The following is a 13,480-nucleotide window of genomic DNA, read 5'->3' as shown; positions in this document are numbered from 1 at the left end:
AATTTTGTACTGCTGATGTTCGATGAGGAGGTGCGTTGTCATGCATAAACACAAATTTATCACCTACTGCCCCTCGGAATAGACGTACGACAGGATTTAAAACTTCCTTGATGTATACAGCACCAGTGACTCTTCTCTCCAGAACCAGCAGTGACGTCCGTGTACCACTCATAATACCACCCCAAACCATAATACTGCCACCTCCAAATGGGACACGCAGTTTAGCTGTTTCTAGTGGGGCTTGTCGTCCTGGGGCCCTCTAAACCAAGTGTTCTTCGCGAATCAGATACCAAGGCAATTTTTGACTCATCAGAGAACATCACGTTATTCCAGTTAGGATCATGACGCACCATTTCTCTAGCCCATTGCAATCTTACTATTTTGTGTTGGTAGGTTAGTTTAGGAACACGTAGCGGTCTTCTACGATACAAATTTACCGCATTTAGTCTGCGTGTTATTGTTTGCCGTGAAATATTCAGTCCTTGAAGCCTAGAAATTTCTCTGGATATACCACTTGTAGATTCCGAACGATTTCTACGAGCTATAAATGTTATTTGCCGGTCTTGTGCTGCTGTTGTACATCGATTTCTACCACTTGGGGACGATCCTTGACGTCATTTGTATCTTGGATTTTTTTTTTAATTTTCGATACAGCACTCTGAGTAACATTAGCAATATTCGCGATATAACTTTGACTAAAGTCCTGTTGTAACAAAGCAATTACTCTGGATCTGTCAAAATGAGATATCACGTTTTTAGGCATTTTTAAACGGCTCAATTCAAATTTAAACAAAGACTGAAATAATGTGTAAATACGCTAATCAGTTGAATGTGACCAAAATCATACAAAAACGATTCAAATTTTTTATCATTTTCATTTAATAACCCTCTAGAATGAATATCAACAACAGTTTTAAAACCACCATAGGCGTAGATATATTATTTGTACATATTCCAAACTTTTGGACATGTGTGTAAGTTGGTAAGCACCCGTTTCAGAGATACTTCCACTAGTTTACTAATCACATAATTAAATCGTCCTTATAGTATGCCATGCTTACTTGATCGTCTTCGAATAACAGATTTGTTATAAGCTGGTTCCCAATATGTATTCCGATTCATATGTATTTCTTTTATTGTTGGTAAATACTTTCTGAATATATAATTTCGTTGGAGATAAAGAATTTTCTTACCGTAAGTTTTCTGTATTAACATGGAATGAATCTTAATAGATTCATTCCATGTTAATACATGTTATATGAATGTTAGATAACATTCTAACATTCCCTACTTTATTAACACCTTTTGAATGCCTGAATATTTAAGAATTAGAACGAGTTAAAAAAAAAGGTTTTTTTTTTCGATCATAGGCATTCTATAAGTTTAAGAATACTTTTTCTGTTTACGCAATTTTTTATATTGCTTTTTAGTTAAGAAGATTAACCCGCTTTTCTCCGGTTCCGACTCCGTGTATACCCGTACGTAATGATGATATATATCGAAGATAAACAAAAAACATGGGTATGTATATGAGAGATTAAGCTAACTGGATGAATTTCGCGCCGTCAGCTACATAATATATGCCAAAAACCTTATATTCAAACACGAACGGATCAGTAGTAAAAAAATCAAACAGGTGTTAAATAAATAAAAGAATTAATTCTGCGTTGTCGCGTCACGTCATCGTGACTACGTCGAAATTACCGAAATGTTTGCCAAATCGCTGCTAATTTAATTTTTCCATCGAACAAGGGAATTTCATGAGTCATCGATTCTTTTTATCGTTATAGCTTGGTTATATGCGCTGCACTGTTTGATTTGGAATGAGTTTCAACAATATTATGAGTCCGTCGATGGCGTTAGGGAGGAAATGAGATTTTTCGTCGGCTGTACTTAAATTTATACAGTGTGTCAATATTTGGTTTAATGAACATTATTGAAAAATCAACATTATCATGTCAAAATCTCATTAGAGCTCCTCGTAAGTGATGAAATATCTTTAAATTATACTAAAATTTTTAACAAGGTAATAGTTTTTACAAGTTTTTAATTGCCGTATTGCCAGATTACAGTAATAGCCTAAGAAGTTATCCATTGAATTTTGACAGGCAGCGTTGGGTAAAATCTTTTTAGACATCTAATGTCACGGAATATCTAATGTCACGAAGACACCCTGGCATCTTCCGGACGAGTATGACACTCAGAAGATCCCAGTCTAGTTTCGGATTAACCGTGTTCCGGCTAAAAGTTTCTTCCAGTTTCCTGAACGTACATTCCCACAACGGCCTTAGATCTGGAATAAGCTCCTTCGTCTACCTTGCGTTTCCGCTATCATTCGTCCATTCCCTCTGCCACCTCTCTATCGTTCTCTCTCTCTTCCTCATCTATATTTCCATGCATCCCCCTTGCATACATTTTCGCTCGCTCTTTGCACAAGACAATCGGTATCACCGCTCCAATGACATACAGAGCCTCATTTGAGGCCGTCCTGTAGGCGCTAGGTACCCTGAGGAGCATTTGCCTTTGCGTCCTATCACCTTAGTGTATTTCGCTCGCAGTGTTCAGCAACACCAATTCCATAAAAATAGTACGATGAAGTAGCAGTGTTTAAGTGCAGCCTATTCAAACCTTCCTCGGGATTCTTTGGAATGTGCTACCTGCTTGATGCTGTCACGTTAAGATCCCTAGTTTTGATCTCTGGGACGTATGCCAGCACACATTTAAATTTAGGGAGTTCAGCCTTGACAGCTTTCATTTCGGGGAGCACATGGGTCTTGACTCAATCGTTTACAAGGTCTATTTCATTTTCGAATACTATTTTGTGCTGGTGTTTCTTGGAGGTCACTGTTATATTGACCACCATTAGAGCAGTTTTGTAACTTCAATTGGGGAGTAAGTTGCAAGTTGGCTCTTTTTTGTTACTAGTTAACTAGGAAGTAGGAAGCAGTACTAGGAAGTTACTAGTTGGGAGTACTTCTCGTAGACGCACTCCAAACTTAGCAGTCTATCTGCATCAGATTTCTCTGGACAAGTAGTTGGAGATTTCTGATGTATGACGATTTTGATAGTGTCAACACTTGCTCATATTTATGAGTTTCCTTCTCTGTTACCCTCGCATAGTCGTATGAAAGTTATAAAAAGTTAGTTTAACACGGAACAATATTTAGATACCTTAAAACGCTTACGTGTTAAGATCAGGAATGACGTGGAAAGCTCACAAGTGAAGTCATTATTTTGCATGATAATGCCCGGCTCCATGTTTGCATACAGTTCAATATCTATTTAGGTGTATTATAGTCCTTTTCCAATATATTGATAGCACATTATGTATGCAAATCCTCAACAGGTCAAAAAACCATAGGCGTCACCCTATACTTGTTTTGAAATAAATAAAAAAAATTCATATTTTAAGATGCCGTCAACAATTCATTATCTTTTAAAAAATCTTCTGTAAAATAAGTGTCCACTAATCTCACTATACCTTTTTTGTGCGTAAAAAACGTCGGTATATATGCCACACGATTATTGTTAATTATTCACGGGTGATTAACGAGAGAATTCAATGTTTCACGAAATAAATTAATGTAAACAGTAATTTAAAGGTGATTATTGTTTTCTATACAAGTTATGGCCTGACACAAAAAGAATACCTTCTTTGAACGATTACCTGGAATTACTGATAAGGCTTTACTAATGATAGTTTAAGTAGTTTTTATGCCACATTACAGCTTATGCCAATAATATAAATTAGAAATTGTTTGCATCTTCCATTTAGTTTGTAGATGTACATTGTTCAGGTCTTACCTACCTACGTTTTTGGTGTCGATATTTTGTTATTTGCATTTAAAAGTGACGTCGACAACAGGTTTTATCCCGATTAAGTGTAGTTTTAAAGGTGCCTTCAGTCTAAGAGAGAAAAATATAATATTAAATGTACACGATGCACTTGTACATCAACGCCCTTAATAACACGCAATTGAGTACAAGGAGAATTCGACAAAAAAGGAATTATTACCTATTGTAAGGCAACATAAAGCAGCTTATAAAAATATATAATTGATGAAATGGCATTAAACCGTGATGTAATTATTTTACGTTTACCCCCATACCACTGTGATTAAATCCGATAGAAACTATATGGTCTCAAGTAAAGGGTGAAGTCGGACGCAATAACAAAACTTTTAAATTAGAAGACTTACAACAATTATTAGAACATTCCTTATCAAAAGTAACAGAGTCCAGAAAATTGGAAAAATGCTGTTAGTCATGCTCACAAGGAAGAAAATAAAATGTGGAATTTGGATAATATGACTGATGCAATGCTGGAACCGGTAATAATTAACATTGGAGTTGAAGATTCCTTGGATTCTGAAGAAAGCAGTGAATCTGAAATGGAATTTGATTAAAATAATATTCATTTTTTTACAAATCGGCCCCTGTTACGGCCACAAATTATTTTATATATAACCAATAAAATAAACATCTTACATTTCTTGCAAATTCATTAGTACCTGAATCTCCATCACTCCGACACTGGCAACTTTATTTAGGGATTAGTAACCCTCAAAACTATTGTATTCTATTCTGCTTCAACCTTTATACCTGGTGGTCATACTCAATTTAAAATTGTTTTCCTATATACGTCTGTAAACTTGTTGACAAATATCTATTTTTCATTGAGTCACCCGTATCAACAGTTTAATGATTTGCATACATAATGTGCTATCAATATGATAGAAATGGACTATAAGTGTGTTTAGTTACAGTCCTTACTTATCAGCGCGTGGTTACTATGCATTTAATCAATTAACACAATCACTAAAATGGCCTAAAAAAGCAGTTAATATTATAAAGTCGGCTTCATTGTGGTTACATAGGGTCGCTTAGTATATCGTAAAAATTGCGGCGCCTTGAGCGAATACCAATTTCAACGGATACATCTCTAAATTCTGTTGAGAATCTCTTAATTAGCCGGAATTAGTTACCGTAGAAATAAATGCTGTTTTATTTGTTTTTCCTGGTATACTCATTCAAAATCTAGCTACTTTATAAATATGAATGTATACAATATGAATATATTAAATTTAAAATAAACAACTCCCAAGTTGACTACTTCAAACTGCAAATTCCTCTAAAAATAACACAAAATGTTAAGTATCAAGAACCCGTTAAACTTAACACATTAAATATATAAGATTAATGTTTGTTTTGAACTTTTTATTTTGTATTACAATTAATTTTTTATGTATTTGTATGAATACCTCGATTTAACGGTCAAAATAGCTGTAGTTTTTTTTAGTAGTTCATTAATATTATATTTTTAAATATAATATTAATGATAGTTCAGTGTTATTGTTTGGTATATGTTGATACAATAAGAAATTTAGTTAGTTTTGCATAAAATCATTCAATGTCTATTACATTGCTTAAAATTTTCTTGCTTGCATATTGCAGAATTCCTTCGTCATTCTGTCATCTTGTGTTTACTCAAATGCGAGGTCCGATCTTCTATTATAATTACACTTGTCCATATGTTTTTATGTTATTTCATCCTAACCGTGATCGTTTTTATGCACATGTATACAAATTTCGCATTTCTCTTACAGTATTTAGGGAATCTACAAAAAGAGTGATGATTATTACTATTTGGTCCTAACATCTTAAACTATGCAGTTTTATTTTGACATAAATTGTCATACTTACTCTTGTCTAACTGTCTCCTACCACACTGTCTTTGTTCTTTCTCTACTACTCTTTCCATGGACTTGACCCTCAGTGGCTCTTCGTCATACCTATACATGAACATCAGAACCTAACCTAACATTTACATCTTATAGAAAATGATATACGAAAATCAGACACAAATTACCGAGAAGCGATTTCCCCTGAAGAGCGATTGATCGTTACATTGAGGTGAGAACAAGAAAAATAATAAACTATTTTAAATATTAAATGTAATTTAATCAATATATAATAATAAAACTCGTTTCTCCTTAAAACTGATTCGTTGAGTCATAGCATCAGTCCTTGTATTTAGGAAAAAATGGATTTATTTCTTGTACGAGTTAAATGCGTGGAGGTAGTTTGAAGCAGAGAATGGATCCTGCAGTGACGCTGATTGGTTGCTAACATAATCTTCCTTGTTGGTAAAGTTAATAAAACCATTTTCTTCATTTATCTTGGTGAAATCTGTTTCAACGGAAGAGACGTTTGAATAAGCATCTGCACTTGAAGATCTAGATTGATTTGTAGAACACTCCTCTAATTGAAGAAGCTCCTGTTTCATGATGACTTGCGCAATTTTCGTTTCTGTTTCTATTTGTCTTCTAGGAGAGAAAGTTTTTATCGCACATGCGTGAGCCAAAAAAAGTTGATCGATTGCATCAAAAGTGACTTTTTTGCTTTCAAAATAAGTTATCATTTCTTTCAAAGATGTGGATGGTTCAGAATGGCGTTTTCTGTTTGCTTTGGTGGTAATGGGAGTTTTACGCTCAGAAGTAACTGTAGCATCACCACTTGATCTAGTTGTAACTGCTGAGGGTTGAACCTGAATAATATCGATCTACGATGCGATGTTCCAAAATTGTTTGAGTGAGTCTTTTGGGAACTAAATGATTGTGCTCTACCAATTTCATTCTCAAAAGACTACATTCTGTATATTCTGGTACTCGGACATCGCTAACGTTAGTTGTAGTTTTTGCAAAACTTAAGAATGGTTTGAATGCTTCCATCTGATCTGCCCATATCCATTTTTTTGTAGAATTTGCCGCCTGTCCAGTTTTAGTTTTGCTGGTTCTGATATACTTGGCGTAAGTATCTCGCAAATTTCTCCATTCCTTCTTTATGTCGTCCCCTAAAAAAATTGTTTTTAGATATCTGACAACTGGAGATTCATTCTATACAATTGGCCATAGTTTTAAAGCTGGTTTCTCGACTGTAAGTGCCTTAGTTGTAGAAGTTTGTGAAGCAATATGTAGACATTTGCAATTAAGATATTTAATTGAACCAACTACAGGAATATGGAAAAAATCTGAATAAGGCTTTAGAAATATTTGGCAATTTTCAAATTGTATTGGTAGCATCGATGGCAAGCATATTACTATAAAATGTCCAGACTAAACTGGAGCTAATCACTGGTGTTATTTAAAAAAGTTTTCAATAGTATTATGGGCTATTGTTTGTGCAAATTATAAATTTATTATGGTTGATATTGGTGGTTTTGGTAAAAATAGTGATGGTGGAATTTTCGAAGTTTCCAACATGGGAACAAGTTTTGAAACAAATTCAATGAATGTGTCTAAGCCAAAAAATCTGAACCTTCTCCTCATGTCATAATCGGAGTGGAAGCATTTGCTCTAAAATCATATTTGTTGAGGCCCTACCCATACAGCCAAAGTAAAACAGAAAATTATAATGTACGGCTCTGTAGATCGTGAAGAGTTGTAGAAAATGCTTTCGGTATGTTAGCACAAAAATGGCGTATATTCTACAGACCAATCGAAACAAAAGTTGACACTACTATTCAAATTGTGAAAACTGCAAGCATCTTACGATCTTCCTACGAACAAAAAAATGTGATGATGGATTTATCGAACTTTTAAAGCCAGCAGAACCTGAAGTTAGATCGTTTCTAGATCTATGTCATAAAATTCAATAGACATACAATTTTTGCCTATTTCTTCTCCTATTTTACTCCAAACATCCTTTTTTCGAATATTCTTGTAATCTTCATGAGAAAGATCATAAATAATGGGATATTGTCGAACTAATTCAATCAATTTCTCCATTTCGTTATAATAAATTACTACCGCACTAAGAATCCGGACAAAGAGCAGTCGATGGTGAACTAAAATTTCAGACGAATATTTACGCAGACAAATTGCTCTTACAACGGTAAAATTCGTGCGAGTCTGAAGTTGTCAATTTAGCATAGTTGAAATAATTTGATGCGAATCGCATGCGGTGCGATTTTCCACAACAGGTTTGGGGGAACCTTTAGGGTCCAGGATTCACATTGTCACATTCAGTATTGGGAATATTAAATACATTTTGATATAAACTAGTCAAATTAGTGAAGAAAAGAGTAAATTCGGAAAAACCTATATTACTAATCGACAATGATGTCCAAAAACAATTATTTTAAATTCTGCAATTAATTGTTTTTACAGCAATAATAAATTTTACTGTCCCAAAACCACAATAATTACTTACTGCTTACTAAAATAGCATCTATTTTTAAAAAGATTTATAATTCCCACTATTATATAAAGGTATGAGCATATAATTATTGTTTATTAATTGTAGCCGCGAGGTAGTGGTGGTATATGGATTATTCGGAAACTCGTACTCGATCCTCGATCGAGTCCGAGTCATTATTATCAAGCCAACCACCATGTGGAGTAGAGATACCTACACGTAGTTGTTTACATTTTGCATCACTTAACGTGAATTGTTGGTTCGTTCCGTTGATTGTTTTGCAGTGCAAAAAACTCAATGTGCGGTCTATTTTGCACGTAACAAGCCACTTGTGCGCGCGTTTCGTTTGGTGACACGTCAATTTTTGAAGTAATTTAACGTGTTACAGTTATACAAAGTAAGTTTGAAAAATTTTTAGCTGAGTTTATCAAAAAATCAGTTTCTACTAGAGTACTAATTTTCATCTGAATTAGTTGATATTCGCTCACAACACAACCAGCAGCTTGTATTAAAACAGAGTACAGCAGTTTCGTATGTACATATATTTAGTATTCATTGTTAAAGTGTTCCAGAACTGAAACTTGTTTTAACAGTTTAGAAGAATACATACTTTAGTGTGACTTTACACATTTTCTTGATATTTAGTGCATGTTGTATAAACATACAGCTGTCAAAGTAACATAAAAACTAAAAATATGTTTAATTGATAATACTAAATGGAATTCTGAGTTCCTGGTGAGATTTTTGCAAAACTTAATTATTGGTGATCGTTCGTAATATTTTCGATGTATTCCTTCTACAAGAGTGTTTTATTGCTGCTCGTATCAGAATGATCATGAGCACTGTTACTGTTTAGAGAGTTTTATTAAAAAATATTTATAAAGGTATAGTTTTTAGTAATTATTTTCACTTTTTATATGAAATTATATATTATTTTGAAATAATAGCAACAAAATTAATTACATATTAATTACATTAACAAAAATAAACCAAACGTGTATCCCAATGAAGAACAAAGTTGAATTATTTAGGTATTTATTTCAATCCAAAATAAACATGAAAAGCATACAGTTAGCATGTAGATACAACACGTGTCGTTTTATCCTCTGGAGTATTTGTTTCACATTTGTAGAATGTAACTCTATTAGAGCTATATAAATTATGATAATTTATGATAGAAGTTAACGTAATGTATGTTAATCTATTTATGGTAACATACTACCATTATTAATTATCCCGTATATGTTATTTACGTTTTCGAATATTTTCCAAATTCTTAACTATTGTGGTTATTTATTTATAATCCCTATTTTAAAGATTAAATAGTTATTCTTCTTCTTCACGTGTCATCATAATTATCTGACGTTGGCAATTGCGAAGGCGTCGTGTCTCGATCTTCTGCCACATGGAATAATTATCCTGCATTTGGTATTTAAGTCCATTTACGAATGTTTTTTAGCCAAGAAACCTGTCTTCGTCGTACACCCCTCCTACCTTCTATTTTTCCTTTAAGAATTAGTTCTAGTATTCTATATCGATTTACCCCCAATAGATGGCCCAGATAAGACATTTTCCGGTGTTTAACAGTCTTTAGGAATTCTCTATCTTTGTTGACGTCCAACATCCGTCTATGAATCCACATTTCTAATGCTTCAATTTGATTTAAGCTTGATACTTTTTGCGGTCCATAGCACTTAATCGTTCTTAAATATGTAATTTTGTGTATTTTTTTACCTTTAACTCCATTTAATTGAAGGTCTGCATCTGGATGTGTGTTATGGCTAAAGACTAAAAATTTGGTTTTGTTTAAGCTTAATACATTTCCTCTCCTATTTGGTGAATACGATCAAGCAGAATTTAGAGACCTTGAATGTTTACTGTATCTTCCACAAATCTAAGTACATTAAGTAGGTATATTTATGTGTAATATAGCAGTTGAATTGTTTGTGCGTGTCGTCTAATACATTTGACTATTGTGTGATCAATATGTAGCCTAAATTTTTTAAATACTGCTCGCTGTATATAACAGATTTTCACGTACCGTAGATAATAATCAGCACTAACTTTCGGTGCTTTTTCTTATATATCTCTTATGTCTCAGTATCTTTTTGTATATTTAATAACTTGTAATTTAAGAACACTTTTGAAATTCTTGGAAGCAACCAATACATTTTTGTATGTAGGTAGGTGTGGCCACTCAAAAGATACCACCTTGATAATTGGCAACATTCATTGGATTTTGTGAAAACGCTAAAACAGGTCCATTTTTATTCCAAATGAGAAATTTTTTAATGCTACAGAAATCTGTCATTTTTCAACTCCCTCCCTTCTAGTATGTACCACAAATCTTTATTTTGAACAAGGAATTTATCATGTGTGGCAGCACATGATAAATTCATTAGACATATATTTTGCTGTAGAATTCGGGTATCCATGATTTTTCCACAAATTTAGTATATTTGGGGAAATATTTCCCGTCACGTCAAAAACTACATTGAAATGAAATTTGCAACATTAATAGGAAGCTATACCGTACTCACCAACGTCCATACAATTATAAACTCGCTATTTGAAATTATGACGAATATGTTAAGCATTTCCGGGGTTACTAATACATTTGACTAATTATAGAGTACATTCTTGCACTATTCGTCGTCTAAGTTCTTCCAATCAAGCAGACATGGTATGATAATTCTTGCTTGTTAAATGACCTCATAAGAAGAAGTCCAGGGGGTTAAATCGGGTTATCTTGCTGGCCATTCAATAAAACCTCTTCGTCCAATTAATTGGCTAAGAAACTATTCATTAAGGCGTTACATAGGTATTGTATTTAAAAAAAATGAAAGTATAGTGCTATAAGAGTATTCACACCAAATTTGAAGTAAATTCGAGCAATATTACCAGAGTTTTTTCTCGAAACTTTGTTTTTCCGTGCGTTAGGCACGATTTCTCGAGAATGAATCGACCGATTTTGCTGAAACTTTGCACAGTTCATCTTTATAGTATTGTTTCATATGATTGATCGAAGGAATTGGAAAACAAATGAAATTGAAAGTTTTGACATAAGTTTGAATAATTTTTGTTTCATATTTTTTAGCACTTTTCCGATTTTTTTCATCGTTTTTCTCATCTCAACATGTTTTTCGTATAAAACAAGAACGAGTCAACCGATTGAAAATCCCTTCGTTCAATCACGAAACAATACTATAAAGTTAAACTGTGAGAAGTTTCAGCAATCTGGTCGATTCGTTCTCGAGAAATCGCGGCTACCGCACAGAAAAAGTTTCGAGAAAAATGCGTCTGAAGAGCGCACCTACCGACCGCACGTTGTTTACTTTAAATTTTGTGTGAAAACTCTTGAAGTACTACATTTTTTATGGAATAAATAAATTGATTAATTAAACGTAAGGTATCTCCTTGCGTTTATGCTATAATGCCGAGGTACGCTGTCTTGTTGGAAAAACAAATCATCTGGGTACCTGTTATAATTTTCGATTATATCTGTCAAAATGGGATCAACTGCCCAACAATACGATCCCCATAAAATGTTTAATTTCAATGGCTACTGGGTATGTGTTTCGAAAATTTTCATCAGCCTGATAACGACAATTGTGCCGATTTCAAGTTCCACTAAAGAACATTTTTCTAAAAAACAAATATTAAATAGAATGTTTCAGAAACTGTAGTCGCCTGTCTGGATCACCTTCTTCTATTTTCTGTACAAAGTGTTTTTTCTAGGGATGAAAGTTGTATTGTTTCAGTACTCTGTGGAGTGTTTCACGCTCCCTTTTTTATCGGCTACTGATTCCGTTTCATGAAATTTTTTATTTTAATAAGTATGTTAAAAAAGATGATCTCTTTGCAATATAAAATTTGCCTGTTTCCGTATTTTTATAAAATCCAGTGAATATTACCAAATATCAGGGTGGGCTCTTTTGAGTGACCAATCCTGTATATGAAATTACGCATTTTTAAGGTGTACTTTCCAATACATTCTAATTTTTGAATATAATCTTAGTATGTATTTTCCTTTGCATACCCGGATTTTCTCCAGTTTATTAAATGCACAAACTACAAACGCCAAATTCACGCGCAAAATGTTCGATTCTTGCGTTAAAACAGAAAAATGTCGTTTCCAACACCACATGTAACAATAATGTATATTCGAGTTGTTATTTATATTAATTTGATTCAAGTATTTAACATATTCTGGTAATTCCCGCGCATTATGACACTATTAATTGCAAGTTATTGTTTTGCTCATGTTAATTAAATTACTGGTTAAAGTTAATTATTAACTCCCATTTTATTTAGTGAATTAATGGACCTTTTAGAATAATTATTATGTTCTATCACAATTAAGAAAGTAATTATTATATAGTAAACATTGATGTAACAAAACTACAACAGCAATTAAGTAAAAACTGAAATAACGTACAGATTCAGCTTTAAAATTCCAAAGTCACCTCTTCGTTTTTTTGAACGCGATTCTGATATCAAGGAAATGATCATTTTAAGCCTTATGTCGCTTACGGTATAACTTTTGACTACTTTTGGTTCACTAAACTAAAAAGGGATAAAATATCAGATTATTACTTCATTGATGTCCCCTTAGCTAGGCGCGCATATATCGAATTTGGACGGTCGATAAAAGTTCGATCGAACAAATTTCTTTGGTGGCGCCAAGAAACATTCGCCAGTGCATTCACATCGATCGCCAAACGGCACGACATCGATGCCGTATGACGTTCGATCACTGCCACTGCACTGCCTTGATCGGTGCCCCCCTTTCAAAGCGAAGGATACCAAATGAAAGCGCACACACACATCGATTTTTGTCGACCGATCAGAGGACCAGTTATGTTTTTTGGACACTGTTCAAGCTGCGTCATTCCATTTTGTTCATTGTGATTTTGTGTACTCGACCTAAAAAACCTTTGTAGATTAACAAATGGCATCGAATAAATATCGTGTAGTGTGCGTGCAAAGAATCATCGACAAAAGTTCGATCGAACTTTTATCGGTCGTCCAAATTCGATGTGTGTGCGTCTAGCCTATACAACAACCTCGAAATTAGATAAAAATCTGTTATCAGCAATCCATTTTTCAGGCTTGAAAACAGAAAATAATCGTTGAGAACAAAAACTGGGAAATTGGGCGATAAGAATTCGTTCCATCTCTGGTTTAGACCACCAAAGTTATCGACTATCCTGATATAGCTTGTCTCGAAATACACCGTCTTGGCTTTGCCGTCTTTAAAATATTAGTGGTAATATTAAGCAAA

General features: G+C 33.7%; 1 protein-coding gene across 7 annotated transcripts in view; it reads left to right on the top strand.

Annotated features, from left to right (window-relative positions):
• The window catches only part of LOC140450210 (E3 ubiquitin-protein ligase RNF19A-like), a 246,140-nt gene that overhangs the window by 60,287 nt on the left and 172,373 nt on the right, over positions 1-13,480 (top strand). For 2 of the 7 annotated variants that reach the window (XM_072543745.1, XM_072543712.1), the window contains exon 1: positions 8,383-8,593. The exons of the other annotated variants lie outside the window; for them this stretch is intronic. The gene's annotated coding sequence lies outside the window, so the exon portion shown is untranslated. Of the gene's footprint in view, positions 1-8,382; positions 8,594-13,480 lie in introns of those variants that run through there. 7 annotated transcript variants of the gene reach the window in all.

Source organism: Diabrotica undecimpunctata, chromosome 1 (assembly GCF_040954645.1).
Source record: "Diabrotica undecimpunctata isolate CICGRU chromosome 1, icDiaUnde3, whole genome shotgun sequence".
Classification (NCBI taxonomy): Eukaryota; Metazoa; Arthropoda; class Insecta; order Coleoptera; family Chrysomelidae; genus Diabrotica; species Diabrotica undecimpunctata.
The sequence above is the reverse complement of the archived record's forward strand: the minus strand, read 5'-3'. Positions and strand labels throughout refer to the sequence as shown.